Consider the following 15,122-nt stretch of genomic DNA (forward strand, 5'->3'; position numbering starts at 1 on the left):
TACTCTAGCTTGAATTGAAAAAAAAAAGATAGTGTTAGCCATGAATGGTTCATCATTATTTACATGTTAATCATATACCTCTCTCTGCGTAAATCTTTTAAATTTGACCATTTATGAGCAAGAGTTTTGTGTACCAACAACGACACTTTCAAACTAGTGTTTAAAAACTCTAAAAATTTATCATACATTTGGTCTACTTGTCAAAGTATGTTCTTATTTCTTTCATTCATGAATAAAGAGCATTTTTTCACATGTTAGAGCATGTAAGTGTGGTATGACGACCAAACTGAATGCTCAGACAAGTTAATCGGAGAAAATTCAATGTCGAGGATTCTATGCCTACCAACACGCTATGATGAGTTAGAATTCTTGACAAAGGTACATAGTGTTGTGGATATATATATATATATATATATATATATATATATATATATATATATATATATATATATATATATACACACACATGATAAACTAACGGGTGGGTATAACCAACACAACTTTTCATGAACCATCATAAATGGTTCATGCATTGAACTGATTTACCAGAGAATTAATTAGCTAACAATCTAGGTTGACACTTTCTAACACCTCCCCCCTAATCTAGATCACCTACAGAAGCATGCAACACCTTACAACACTCAGACTCCAAGCATCATCCATCATTCATCATCAATTTTTTTAACCTTCCGATGGAGATTATCATCCACAGGCACACACACTTTCTTGTTTCCTTTCACAAGATCATCATATACATCATATTTGCAACATGCATCATCAACCAAACTTTCAAGTTCTTCAATTGCCATGAACACTGCTTCACCTTCCTTGACTTCATACCCACATATGAAATTGACGTCTTCACTCTCATCCTTTTTTTGTTTATTTCAGTACTTCATTGTATGTATGTACTTTTGATAGTAAAAACATTGAGTTTATGGTAAAGGTGTTACATGCTCCTTAACTTTTGCCTTTATAGAGACTTGTAGGTGAAAATCTTGTTCTGTATGGTTGTCATCAAAGTTCCTCATTCTAAATTCATGGGATTGGAGTATCCATAAGGTATTTCAATCAATAAACTGGATGAATCCTTTGATTCTTCCATTGCCACTACCACATATTCGAATACGCATGAGACTCCTTAGTATCATCTAAACAACCATTTTATCTTTGATGTCTTCTCCATTTAATCTTATTTGATTTGTCAAGGCAATCACATGGTTGTAAAAATCTTATATAGTTTCTGATTCCTTCCTTCTTAGACCATCAAATTCGTTTACACATGCATCACTTTTACTCTATATTCTCCCCTATAACGGTTTTAAAATGTATCCCATGCCTCTTTAGAAGATTTCCTACCTGATATTCTCTTAAAGATGGGATCATCGACTGATTAGTAGATAAAGAACAATGCCTAGTTGTCTTTTTTCTTTAATTCCTTTTATTCTTTTTCCTGCTGTGCAGCAGGATTCTATGGTTGAGATATACCTTCTTCCAAGATACTTCATAGATCCAACGATTCATATGGAACCCTCATCTGGGTACTCTAATGAAGATATTTTTACCATTCAATTGTGGCAACTGGGTTTAATAAGGATTGTTGTTCATAGCCATCTTTGAGGAAAAAATAAGACATCATACATTTTTACAAAGAACATATTAATATGATGTGAAAGATGATCTTTTGTTTTACAAATTAATATGAATGAGATCTTTTGGTAAGACCTATATTTTGATTTTTTACATTTTATGGTTGGTTTTTGGGATGTTAGACTCAAAACATTGCGGAGTTTTAGAAAAAATAATTGTTTTATAAGTAACTTAGTAAAAAGGACCAGTTTTGAAAAGATAAGTGAAGAAAAATCCCACATGCCTCGGAGAAGAGAATGCAGATGGTCCAATCATCTGAGATCCATGGTTAGTCATCATGTCTAAGTCATATGATGTATAACGATTTATGTTATGAAACTTACTTACGTTCTTATGTGACGTTTATATGTAATTAGTATGTATTCATATGACATGACATGACATGATTAGTTCCACCTAGGCAGCTTGTAGTTTGTCTGTCAGAATTTTGCATGCTAGTAGATATACTCAAGAGCTTTTCAGGATAGTGTGGTAGAATTGTCTGTTAGATTAGTTGATTGATTGTTGAATTCCTTGAAATATATATTTGTATTAATTAACTATTAAACAAATGCATTAAGATTTTTTGCCACTAGAATTAAATAGTCTTAGAGTGTCTGGTTATGCCCTATTGTGTAACTCTTGTTTGAGTTCAAATATTGTAGTGCATGATCTCTTAGTCGAAGGGCTACTTGATTCTAGATACATGTTGTTAGTGTTCATAAGATAGTTAATTATTATTGATAGAAGCTTCTTCCTAGTGGGATAGCAGGATAAGGTTGAATATATGGTTAGAAGAATCATAGAAGCAAAGTCTAGGAAGATTAGTGATGTGTGCTCTTCTGAGCACGTGTATATAAAAATAGAACATTAAGAATTGATAGTAATTACCAACTTTGGAACCTTGAGACAATTATTGGGACGAGTACAAATGGATGTGGAAGGTAGTATATGTATCTACTACTAGAAGCGTATGATTCGTACGTGGATTAGAAAGGGTCAAAGAGATTACGAAGTAGTTGAAGATAATATGTAATGTGGTATGACACTATTATTCGTTTATCGCATGTTTTTGTCGAGCTTATGGTTATGATGTACTAGATGAGGAGGATTTTGGTTCAAACCTAAGTGGACCTACTAGCTTGGGTCTGAGTATTGCAAGAACATGCAAGTCATTTAAGTATGAGGTGTTGGGTTATGAGCACAACATTAATCTTATGGTGCACATGAAAACCTAAAGCTTTGGATCTAGGTTTTTCTATGTGCACATGTAATAATCATCCGAATCTCTCAAACCCTAAACTAGCATACAACAAAATCGAAATCAACATAAATAAACTAGTAAGAATGTTACCTTTGATTGTTGCTTGAAGATCTTGAGCTTTTGAGAACCTAGCACCTCGAATGTGATTCCTCTAATGAATCACAAACACCAAAGCAATTGAATGATCTTGGAGAGAGGGGAAGGCTAAAATCGGCTCTTGGAATCATTCTAGGGTTTCTAATAGTCGAATTCTAGTGCCCAAGGGTCCCTTATATAGCTGCAGAGTTAGGGTTTCAATCAAAAACCTAATTAGGTTGCTTAGGCTTTAAGCAGCCCACAAGATCCTTCTAGAATCCCTAGCTTGGATGATTTCTATATGGGCTCCCATATAAAATCTTCCATCCCTTTCTTAAGGGATCCACAACCCATATTACAAGTATCTTATAATTACAATATAAGTCCCCCAAGTTTAATTAATATCTTTTTACCACAAAATTAATTCTTGACCAATATTAATTAAACAAATATGATTTATCCTTTAATATATTATTCATATAATATGTTAATAAACCATAATAACCTCTTTCTCCATTATTTATCCAGTCAAGTTGCTTCGGTAAAGGCAACCCAAACGGACCATGCTACAACTGGGTCAAGTATATATCAAATATAGTTCTGGGCTTAGACAACTAATCTAACAGTTTCCCACTTGGATAAGTCTAATAACCATAAATACAAGTACTACTTCAAAATTTGATTACCAATTGTAGCTCTCAAAATCCGTTGTCGAACTCTGACACGTCCTTTAGATAAGGGATCGTATATTCCTCCGTTCTGAAGATATCGAGTGGACAATTACATGGAACATAGTCATACTTATTGTCCAGCAGTTTGTTTCTCGATCGCTGATTCGTCTGACATAGAACTTAATTAAACACATCAATTTAGTCCTGACCGGGCCCGACATATAAGTAAAACCAAATCATCGAGGGGCCCAAGATATCGCTTTTACCCTCGTAGGATAAAAGGAACAGATACACTTCGACTTATATGCTTGTAATATTTACTCATCAAATTGTACACAACATTGTGTTTTATAACATTAAGTTACTGATGCGTTTATGCGTTATCAATGTACAACCGATTCGTAAACAACTCATATATCGAGGTTTAAAGACTATATGATATTATCATCTCACAATCACTCGTGATTAAATTTCATGAAGTGATTCATGTGAGTGAAGGTTTAATCCAATACTCCAATTATATTTCATAAGTACTCATGAACGTTGCAGCAAACGTTTTCTATGTCTAAACACTTAGACAATTTACAAGCCAATTCATGACAGTCTTCTTTCATACCTACTTCCAACGTATGATCGACTGTGGATGGTTTAAATAATCTTATTATTTAGGAAGTCAAAACATGCAAAGTGAAACAATAGTAAATAATTGACATAAGGCAGTAACATTACTTATAAATAATACACCTTTATTTAATCATCAAAATTTCAATTACAATTTATCTATTACAAGTTTCTAAAGGTATATAATCACTAAAACTAATATCGTCCTTCTGCCCAATGCTCCTAGCATGTTGCAAGTGCTTAACTCTACCCAGTCCCTTCATAAGGGGGTCTGTTGGGTTCTCTTCTGATGATACCCTCTTTACCACAAGGAGTCCCTCTTTTACCCGATGTCTAGTGAAATGATATTTCCTATTGATATGTCTGGATCTGCCATGATCCCTCGGTTCCTTGGTCAAAGCAACCGCACCTTCGTTATCGCAGAAAATCTCCATAGGCTCCTTTATGGCCGAAAAAACTCCAAGGTCTCCAATGAAGTTCTTTAGCCATATTGCCTCCTTTGACGCTTCACTCGCTGCTATGTACTCTAATCCGCAAGTTAAATTAGCTACAGTCTCCTGCTTGGAAGTTTTCCAAGTCACTGCACCTCTATTCAGGGTAAAGACCCAGCCCGACTGCGAGCGGAAATTATCCCGGTCCGTTTGAAAACTTGCATCACTATACCCTTGCACTTTCAAGTCATCACTCCCACCGAGGATAAGAAACCATTCCTTAGTCCTCCGAAGGTACTTGAGAATATTCTTCACTGCGGTCCAATATGCTCTACCTGGGTTCCCTTGATATCTGTTGACCATGCTCAAATCAAAGGCCACATCAGGGCAAGTACATGTCATAGCATACATGATTGAGCCAACTGCGGAAGCATAAGGTACTATGCTCATCTTTGCTATCTTGGCATCGGTACTTGGGCTTTGAGTCTTACTCAACTTGGTATTGCTTTGGATTGGTAACTCCCATTTCTTGGAATTATCCATGTTAAAACGTTTCAACACTTTATCCAAGTAAGTACTTTGACTAAGTCCTATTAGTTTTTTACTCCTATTTCTCAAAATCCTTATCCCAAGAATATAAGCAGCTTCTCCGAGGTCCTTCATTGTGAAGCACTTCCCAAGCTAGGACTTAACCTCCTGCAAGGTTGGGACGTGGTTTCATATAAGCAATATGTCGTCCATATACAAAACGAGAAAGCTAACTATACTCCCACTGACTTTGACATATACACAGGACTCATCTTCGCTTCTCAAAAAACCAAACTCTTTGACTTTCTCATCGAAATAAAGATTCCATCTGCGAGACGCTTGTTTTAATCCATAAATGGATTTCTCAAGATTACACGCTCTATTAGGGTGTTTTGCATTAACAAAACCCTCTGACTGACTCATGTAAACATCTTCAGCCAACTTCCCATTAAGAAAAGCGGTTTTGACATCCATCTGCCATATTTCATAATCATGAAATGCAGCTATGGCTAGCATAACCCTTATATATTTAATCTATGCAACTAGTGAGAAGGTCTCATCATAGTAAACTCCGAGAGTTTGAGTAGAGCCATTCACAACCAATCGCGCCTTATACGTGTGTACTTTCCCATCTATGTCGGTCTTCTTCTTGAAGATCCACTTGCACTCGACCGTCTTACGACCCGGTACATTGTCAACCAAGTTCCATACTTGATTGTCATATATGGACTAAATCTCATTATCCATAGCGTCTTTCCATTTTGAACACTCCGGGCCTGCCATGGCTTCCTTGTAGTTGTTAGGCTCATCCAAATTTATCAGTGTACTATCACTGATAAATGTATCACCCCCAATAGTTATATGGAATCCATATAATATAGGTGAAACACTAACTCTACTGGAATGTCTAAGAGGTAAGTACTCGACAATCGGTTCAACCGGAGTTTCCTCCTTGGGTTGAGCGCCAGTGTTAGAGGTTCCTTCATCGTTTGATTCTTGAAGCTCTTCAAGATCAATTTGCCTCCCACTGTCCTCTTGGCATATGAGTTCTCATTCTCGGACAACCCCTCTCCTCGCAACGAAGACAATCTTTTCACTCGGTCTATAGAAGAGATATCCAAAGGACTTATGTGGATAGCCAATGAAAATACATCGCTCACTATGAGGTTTGAGCATGTTGTGAGTCTATCGTCTTATGAAAGTCTCGCAACCCCAAACCTTGATATGCGCCAATGAGGGAGCTTTCCCGGTCCACATCTCATGAGGTATTTTGGCAACCTTCTTAGTCGGGACTAGATTAAGGATATGAGCAACATTCTCTAAGGCATACCCCCAAAATGAGATAAGTAACGAAGCCCGACTCATCATGAAATGAACCATGTCCAACAAGGTTCAATTGCACCGCTCAGCTACACCATTCAACTGCGGTGTCGTAGGTGGCATCAATTGCGAAACAATTCTGCATTCCTTGCGAAACAACTCACCTCCTCGATCGGATCGGAGCATCTTAATTTTCCTGCCCAACTGAGTCTCCAGTTCTTGCTTAAACTCTTTGAATTTTCAAAGGTTTCTGACTTGTGCTTGATTAAGTAGATATACCCATATCTGCAATAATCATCGGTGAAAGTCACATAGAAGCGGTCAAGTTACGGTACCCATTTCAAATATCTTTGAGCAGTACATGTTGTTATTTGATGAACCAGAAACGGCCATTCACTCTGAATCTAAAGTTGCGGACAACAAGGTAGATCACCTGAAGAAGATAATCGATTATGCTGCAAAGAAAATGGCAGGTGAAAAATCACAAGGAACTGTACAGTCTAACTCAAACGAACCTCCTAGAGATAGTTCTTATGTTTAGGGGGAGGGTTCATCTCCTCCAAATAACCAAGATTCATCATTCCAGGGGGAGACTCCATCATCATCAACACCAACCGAAAGCCAAGTCTAGGGAAAGTATTATGGGCCTAAACCGAAGAAAGTATCATCGTTCGAGGGGGAGAATCCAAATTCAAACGATGATCATATTCAATCCGAACTCAAAGAAGAAGTGGATGATGAATTGGATCCCTCTTATGATCCTAATTACCCACCACTCACCAAATGGGCCAAAGATCATCCTCAAACACAAATTATTGGTAAACCATCAGAAAAAGTTCTCACACGCTCTCAACTGAAAGCGAAACAAAATTGCACCATTCTCTAAAGTGGAATTTTGCATGTTTAATTCGTTCGTCTCCAAGGTTGAACCAAAGACGATCAACACTGCCCTCAATCATTCTGATTGGGTACAGGCCATGCAGGACAAACTCAATGAGCTCGAGCGAAACAAAGTATGGAGACTGATTCCAACTCCAATGGATGCTTCTATGTTTGGACTTAAGTGGGTTTTTAGGAACAAGATGGACAAGGAAGGAAATGTAATTCACAACAAGACAAGATTGGTTGTGAAAGGTTATTGTCAAGAAGAAGGCATTGATTACGAAGAGATCTTCGCTCACGTAGCTAGCCTGGAGTCAGTTCGTATTTTTCTTGCCTATGTTGCACACAAGAACTTTGAAGTATACCAAATGGATGTGAAGTGTGCCTTCTTAAATGGAGAACTAAAAGAGATGGTGTATGTAGAGCAACCACCGGGTTTCGTGAATGAGAAGAATCCAGGTCACTGCTACATTCTGGACAAGGCAGTCTATGGTCTCAAGCAAGCACCAAGGGCATGGTATGAAACTCTGACTAGATTTCTTAAAATGTCCAAGTTTAAACAAGGTTCTTGACCCAACCTTCTTTCGAAAGAAAGAGGGTGACCACCTTATGACAGTTTAAATTTACGTTGATGACATCATCTTCGGCTCCACAAATCCTAGCTTAACAGCTGAATTCAGGAAGTTGATGGAGACTAAATTTGAAATGAGCTCAATGGGTCCGATTAACTTTTTCCTTGGCTTGAATATTAGACAGGGTCCTGAAGGTATTTTTATTAATCAAGAGGCTTACACGAAGACCTTGCTGGCCAAGTTTGGAATGTTGGGAGACTCAAAATTGAAGGTTCCTATAGCGCTTGGCACAAAGTTAACACCTTCTCTAGACAAACCGGCTGCTGACATGACCCTCTATTGTCAAATGATAGGGTCGCTAATGTAGCTGACAGCAAGTCGACCAGACATAATCTTTTCTGTTTGCAACTGTGCTAGGTTTTAAGCTAATCCGCGTGAACCTCACCTGCTAGCAGTGAAGAATGTCTTTCGATACCTAAAGCAAACTTCTTCTCTCGGTCTATGGTACCCAGCCAAGTCAGGGTTCTTTGTCCAAGCATTCTCAGATGCTGATCTTGGAGGATATGGACTAGACTGAAAGAGTACCACAGGGGATGCCAATTTTTGGATGGCAAACTGGTTAGCTAGCAGTCAAAGAAACAAACATGTGTCTCACTCTCAACTGTCGAAGCAGAATACGTAGCTGTAACATCGTGCACCTCTCAAGTCATATGGATACAAAGTCAACTTCGAGAGTATGGCCTGAACACAAAGAAAACCCCACTATATTGTGACTCAGAGAGCGCAATTAGGATTTGTCATAACCCAGTTCAACACTCAAAGACGAAACACATAGTACTGAGGTACCACTTCATCAAAGATCATGTGGAAGACGGAAATGTGGAAATTCATTTTGTTAGGACCATTGATTAATTGGCAGACATCTTTACTAAAGTCTTGCCCGAAGCTAGTTTTAATAAAATCCTACAAGACTTAGGAATGATGGAAGCAGAATCTGCACCAAAGTCACTTTCGCCTCAATAAAAGTTGGAAGCGACAGAGAGCAAACGCTCGGTCCATTTCGGGTTCGGTTCTGTTGAGAACCGAAATGAACCGAACGCTCGGTCTATTTCGTATTCGGTCTTATTGGACTCGGTCCGGTTCTATATTTTCAAGTGACGTTTTCATTTGTATAGTTTGTACATCCTCTTTTCTTATAATTTATTTTATGTTTTTCCTTTGTTTTCATAAAATCCAAAAACAAAATTATTTTTATTTATGTTTTATTTATTTTTTAGAAAATCTTTTAAAATCCAAAAAGATTTTTTTTTTATTTCTATTTTTATTTCTTTTCAGAAAACATAAACCATAACTCAAAATATTTTTTCTTTATTATAAATTATTCAGTCTTTATCTCATCAATGTATAAGGAAAATTCTTAATGATGGAGTTGGGACAGGTATAATTCTTTATCTTTATATTAGCTAAGTGTCCCTAGAAGCATGCGGTTGTATGTCGACCCAAGCCCCTAAAGATTTTGAGTGAAGCCTTAATGACTTGATTTACACCAATCATGTCTTCCCAATTAGGCTGACAAATTCACTCTCATCATGAGCTACCTAACTCTACTCTAACATGAGTTAAGAGTTTTTTCTGCTTGGTCCTGTTTTATAGCAAAGGTACATTCGTTCTTTAACTCACTTAATCTTATTCTCCATTAATCATTCATTTCATAATTATAACCCTTGAGACTCTCAGCACTACCACTGAGGTTTATGGTTACACAACTTCTGTATTTATGATCTTAGTTTCGTGTCACTACGTGCTAAGTGAAACCTAAAATTCAATACATGTAATGCGTTGACGGTGAACAAATAAATGTTCTAGCTTTCACCTTGAATTAACGACACCACTTTTGTGGATGTATCCTGAAATCTCCTTTTATTTTAGAGAGATCCTTATGAAAATGTCTTTCACCAAGATTTTTCTTCCCAAAGGATCCAGATTTATTTTTTTGAGATTTCCAATTAATAAATATCAAAAAGTCACTAAATATGCTACTTACCTACATGTTTAACTAGCCACACCGGTCTCACAAGTACTTTGTTTTATTCTGGTCTTATGTCAAGTATCGGAATCTAGAATTTAAGCGAAAGCCACCCTTAATAGCCTTATATGTAAAAGATGCCTTTCAAAAATTCTCAACAAGTACTTGATCGTAATTCAACGGGAATCCACACAATCACTTTGAAGTCTCTTTTAACTTTGAAGGAAGAGATTCGTGCCTGGGATCCACTGCTTTATGTCTTAATGACATCACAAAATCCCACAAATAGTTTGATTTATTTCTTTATCTTTGACACTATCTTGTACGAAAATCTTGTATTTTCCACAAGGTCTTGGTTGGTTATTCACAAGCTATTCATAAATATACAGCTTCAGTTCCTAACGATACACTGTAGTTATTTTCAAACGAAGGGATGCGTAAATATAACGCCTTTGGTACTTATGGCGATAAAGGTTACATTAAAGGATCAAAGGGTGAATCAGCAGGAAGTCTAAACGATTGGGGATTTGAAAAGAGGATATGTATGGAAAGGCGCGTGCTTCTAAACCATTACCCACTCTTGCGTCATCTGCTGCTTTATCGGGGTTGCTAGTTGTCAAATCACGCCTTTTTTGGCGACGTTTCCCAAATTAGTGGAATCATTACTCCGGATTTCTCTCTCTCCACTAAATTGTATATAAGGATTTTGCTAACCGGGATCTTACTCTTTACCCTTCTTCAACTCTCTCAAGCAAAAAGACGATCACTGTTCATCTTCTTCTTCTTCAAGCTCCACCAATGGCAGAATCTTCCTCTGTTCAAGAAACCACTAGACGTTCCACTCTTCTCGCAATCAAGGCCAACCAGAACCTGTTGATCGATCTTTCACCGTTTCTCTATGATACTTACATGTATCAAGTGGTGGAATGTCTAAAATATTGCCCACTCATCAAGGCTCTCTCAACGATGGAAGTCGTATCAATGGCTTGCCTCTCCCAATTTTATTCCACTGCTACTTCCGACAAAAGTGCAGAGAAGATTTACTTCGACATTCTCAACCAAAAAGCTTTGATCTCCAAGAGTCGATTTTGCTCATTGCTAGGGCTTGCTTCTGACGAATCCATGGTGAACCCTGATTCCAACTCCACCGATCATCTTTTCCTTATGTTCTACAACATGGGGTACATTGAAACACTAACTACTGTGACCAAGTTCAATAAATCATGCCTTCCTCTTCAATGGAATGGTCTCTTCACCCTTCTTTTCAAAGGGCTTTCTGAATATATTGCTGGATTTGATGGTGCTAGCAATTCTTTCATGACTCTGCTTTATGGATTGTACATGGTATCAACCTCGATTATGGTTTGGTTCTATAGCTTCAACTTGTCCAAAGTTTGTCATCTGCTTCTCACCAAACAGAAGTTTCTTGTGCCCGGTTTTGGACTATTATCACTCAATGGATTATGGAGCGTTATCATGTTCCTATCATGGCAGACTCACTTCTCTCCTCCATTGCTACCTTTCATATCACTAACATCATTGTCACTCATCCGACGAAGTTTTCACTTCGTTGGCTCAATTCCTGAGGCAATGTATGCCAGTGTGTCCCCTGCGATCAAGATTATTCAGGAGTACAAGAAGTTCCCCTCTTCTGGTCCAAGGGAACTTTCTCCTGAAATGATTAAATCTCTTAAGGAAGCAGACAAACCTGCTAAGCGGGGAAAGAAGAATGAAGTGAAAAAGTGGGACAAAGGAGGTCCCATATCAAAGGTTCAGACTCCAAGGAAGCGAAAATCTGAGAAGGCAGCACCTTCCCAGCTCAAGCAGAAGAAGAACAAGAAACCTGCTGGGAAGCTTATTCTTTAGTCATCAAGCGACTCAGACTCCGAGTACATACCTACTAGTCATAAACACCCCATTCCTAGCGAATCTGAGAGCGAAAGCTCAGATGATGAAGGTTCGGCTCGTGGTAATACCCCACCTCGTTTGCCTACACCAGAGGTACATGTTCGCTCCAAAGCACCTTCTCCTCCACCTATTTCCATTTCTATTTCCTTACCTCCTACTTTCCTTATCATCACATCACAACCTTCCTCTACCATTCCCATTCCTACACCTATTTTCTCTAAAGCTACAACTACAACCACCATTGGAGTTCAAACCAACGTATCTGATACTGGGGTTCGTTCTTCACCACCCGAAACCCCTGTTACCACCAAACCTCTATCTCCTATCCAATCAACAGAAACCAATACCGTTCTTGGTGGTGAGGACTTGGAGTTTGATTCTAATTACTTCATTCCATATCGTGTCCAAAGCGATGATGATGAAGACAATCCTCTTACCAAGCGACATCTCAAGGTTGTGACTGATAAGATTGATCTGTTACTTTCTTCATCCACTGCTGGTACTTATTCAAAAGCTACTCTCAAAGATTTGTTCTCTTCCAGAGTCAAAGAACATGATCCCTCAATCTCCAATGCTGCAAAGGCTATTGCCGACTCTACCTACCAATGCCAGAAAGCTTCCGTTGTTGTTGAAGCCTCAACAAAAGATTGCAAGGATGCGACCGCAAAAGTCGAAAAACTAATATCAGAGGCTTGAGTATTTTTGGATTCCTTGCAAGCAGCTGCTCAGAAAAACGCACAACCAGTGAATGCATCTGTTGACACTCTCACACATTCACTGGAGGCAGAGATGACACAAATTGAAGTGGCTCGAAAAGCTATTGAAGCTAATAACAAAGAGCGTCATACTAAAGTTGATACTCGCTTAACTCAGCTTGAGGCCGAGTTTGTAGTCGAAAACAAAATAATGGATGAGCTGGACAAGCGAACTTCTTAGCTCAAAATCCAAAATTTAAAGCTCCAGACCGCAACTAAAGAGCTTGAAGATTTAAAGTCAGAACGAGAGGTGATTCGAAGCTCTGTGGGTGATGTCAATTCAATCTTTTTGCATCTCCTGGACGCCGATGACTCCATTTTAACTATCCCCATTCGACGTCACTTAGCTGAGAAGCTACGTCCTGCTTTGGATATTTTAAGTAGGATTGAGGGTGTTTCAGAGACTAGTGTTCTTCCGAAAAAAGGGGGAGAAAAGATTCCTCAAGGCAAGGCTGACAAGGCTCAACCTCAACCCCCTCCAGAACCAAAAGCTACTATTGGACCGAAGGATAATGTAGCTTCGGTCAGTCATAGGGAAAAGAAAAAGAAGATGATTGGAGAAGACAATGTAGATGAAGATGGTGAAATTGAAGACATCATGAAAGGGAGTCCTTCTAAACTAAATCAGAAATTCAAGCGTTCTGATCAAGAAATTCGGGAGAAGATGAATCTTTTGGAGAAAGAGTTGAAAGAAAAAGAACTCTCAGAGAAAAAGAAGTCCATGTTTTCGAAATGGACCATTGAATCGCTTCAGAGGGAAGTCATTGATGAACCAAGTACTCACCGGCTTGAACCTGTTATGTCGTTCAACCTTGAGAACTCAAAGGATGCTTAATTCGATATGTAAATCACCCGAAAGGCATTTATCTTCCATTGCTTTGTCTCAATCGCTGTCGTTCCCTCTCTAGACCCGAAGGTAGATCGGGATTTATTGGAGTTTTATCTGGAGTCTGGTCAGCCACAATACTTGACATGGAGCCCAAAGAAGATTACAACAGTCAAGGTATTCAAGCCCTCTTCGGCTGGGAAATTTGTTAATGTTAAATACAAAGTAACTTGAGGCTCGGATAGCTCGGTCCATATTATTTCCCTGGCTGATCTACCGAACTTGAACCTGTATGACTGGATACTCCTCAACAATATTTTGTTATCCAATCCTCAGGAGTATCATCCGATCATTGATCACGTCAAGCGAATGCTAGTTTGTTACATTCACGAAGTAGCAAAGATGGATCAAGAAATCACATCTGCCATTCACAAGCGAACTACGGTGAAACCAATTGGAAGAACTGGCAATGTGAATGCGATGATCAAGGGCAAGATCGATCGTAAGTTTCATACAGTGATGTTCATTAGGGGCGAAGGTCAAAAATGCCTGTTCGCTCTTATTGACAAGCACCTGTTCTCTATTGCTTGCTTGGATCACATTTTGGAGATCATACAAAGATGTAATCAGAACAGTGAAGCTGATAAGAAGTTGTTCACCGATATGCTTTGTTGGTACATTCAGTTTCGGCAGACACTTCTTGTGATTATCCCTCAGTTGTTCAAGGTTGTGAAGCAGGTCAAGGTCACTCAACCAAAGTAGTCTCCTGCCTTATTTGACGCAAAGGGGGAGATTGTTGGGTCTAAATGTGTTGCGTCATTGGGCTCGTTCCTTATCCCAGTTTTGTTATCCGGTTTGGGCCTATCCAACCCTGATTGTTTTATTAGGGTTTAGTATTTAAGTTCCATGCATGCATCCTTAGTAGACATTGCTTTAACTATTATTCTGATTATTGTACTACAAACCCTAGCTCGCCTCTACAGTGGAAGTTCCTTATCGAGCTCTGCTGAGGCGTGACTACTTTGAATCATTAAGCATTACTTGATTCTATATCGTGTTTATTGTGTTTGTTTGTTTTTGATGTTTTAACATGTTGAAGATCTAATCGATCTAAGAGTTTTGCAACTCAACAGTTTACATCATTTTCTTCATTTCTCTTCCATTTCAAGACTAGAAACCCGAATTCTCTCTCAAGTATCATAAGATCTTCATCCCGATCTTCCAAGAATGTAAGAATTCTTTCCTTGGATTTGTTTTTACATCTCTTTATCTACTGATTGTACATGATTTCATCCATGAAGTCTCTTTATTTTGATAGATCTTCAAGTGTTCTTCATTTCACCAAGAACACCAAGAACACACACTAGTGGTCTTGGACATTAAACACCCTTACAAACTTCTTATAAGTAAGTACACCACCCTTAGCTTGTTATATGCTTGATTCACTTGTTAAACAACTAGAAAACATCAAGAAACTCAAGAACATAAGGTGTTTACGGCCAAGGCAATCACCTGGGGCCGTAAACCCTAATTTGTGTTGCATTTGTGCCACCGCTCCTTTATAAGGCTTAGACTTGAACCTAGAACACTTCCTAATGACTTGTAAAACCTTAA

Source organism: Lactuca sativa, chromosome 9, assembly GCF_002870075.4.
Source record: "Lactuca sativa cultivar Salinas chromosome 9, Lsat_Salinas_v11, whole genome shotgun sequence".
Lineage (NCBI taxonomy): Eukaryota > Viridiplantae > Streptophyta > Magnoliopsida > Asterales > Asteraceae > Lactuca > Lactuca sativa.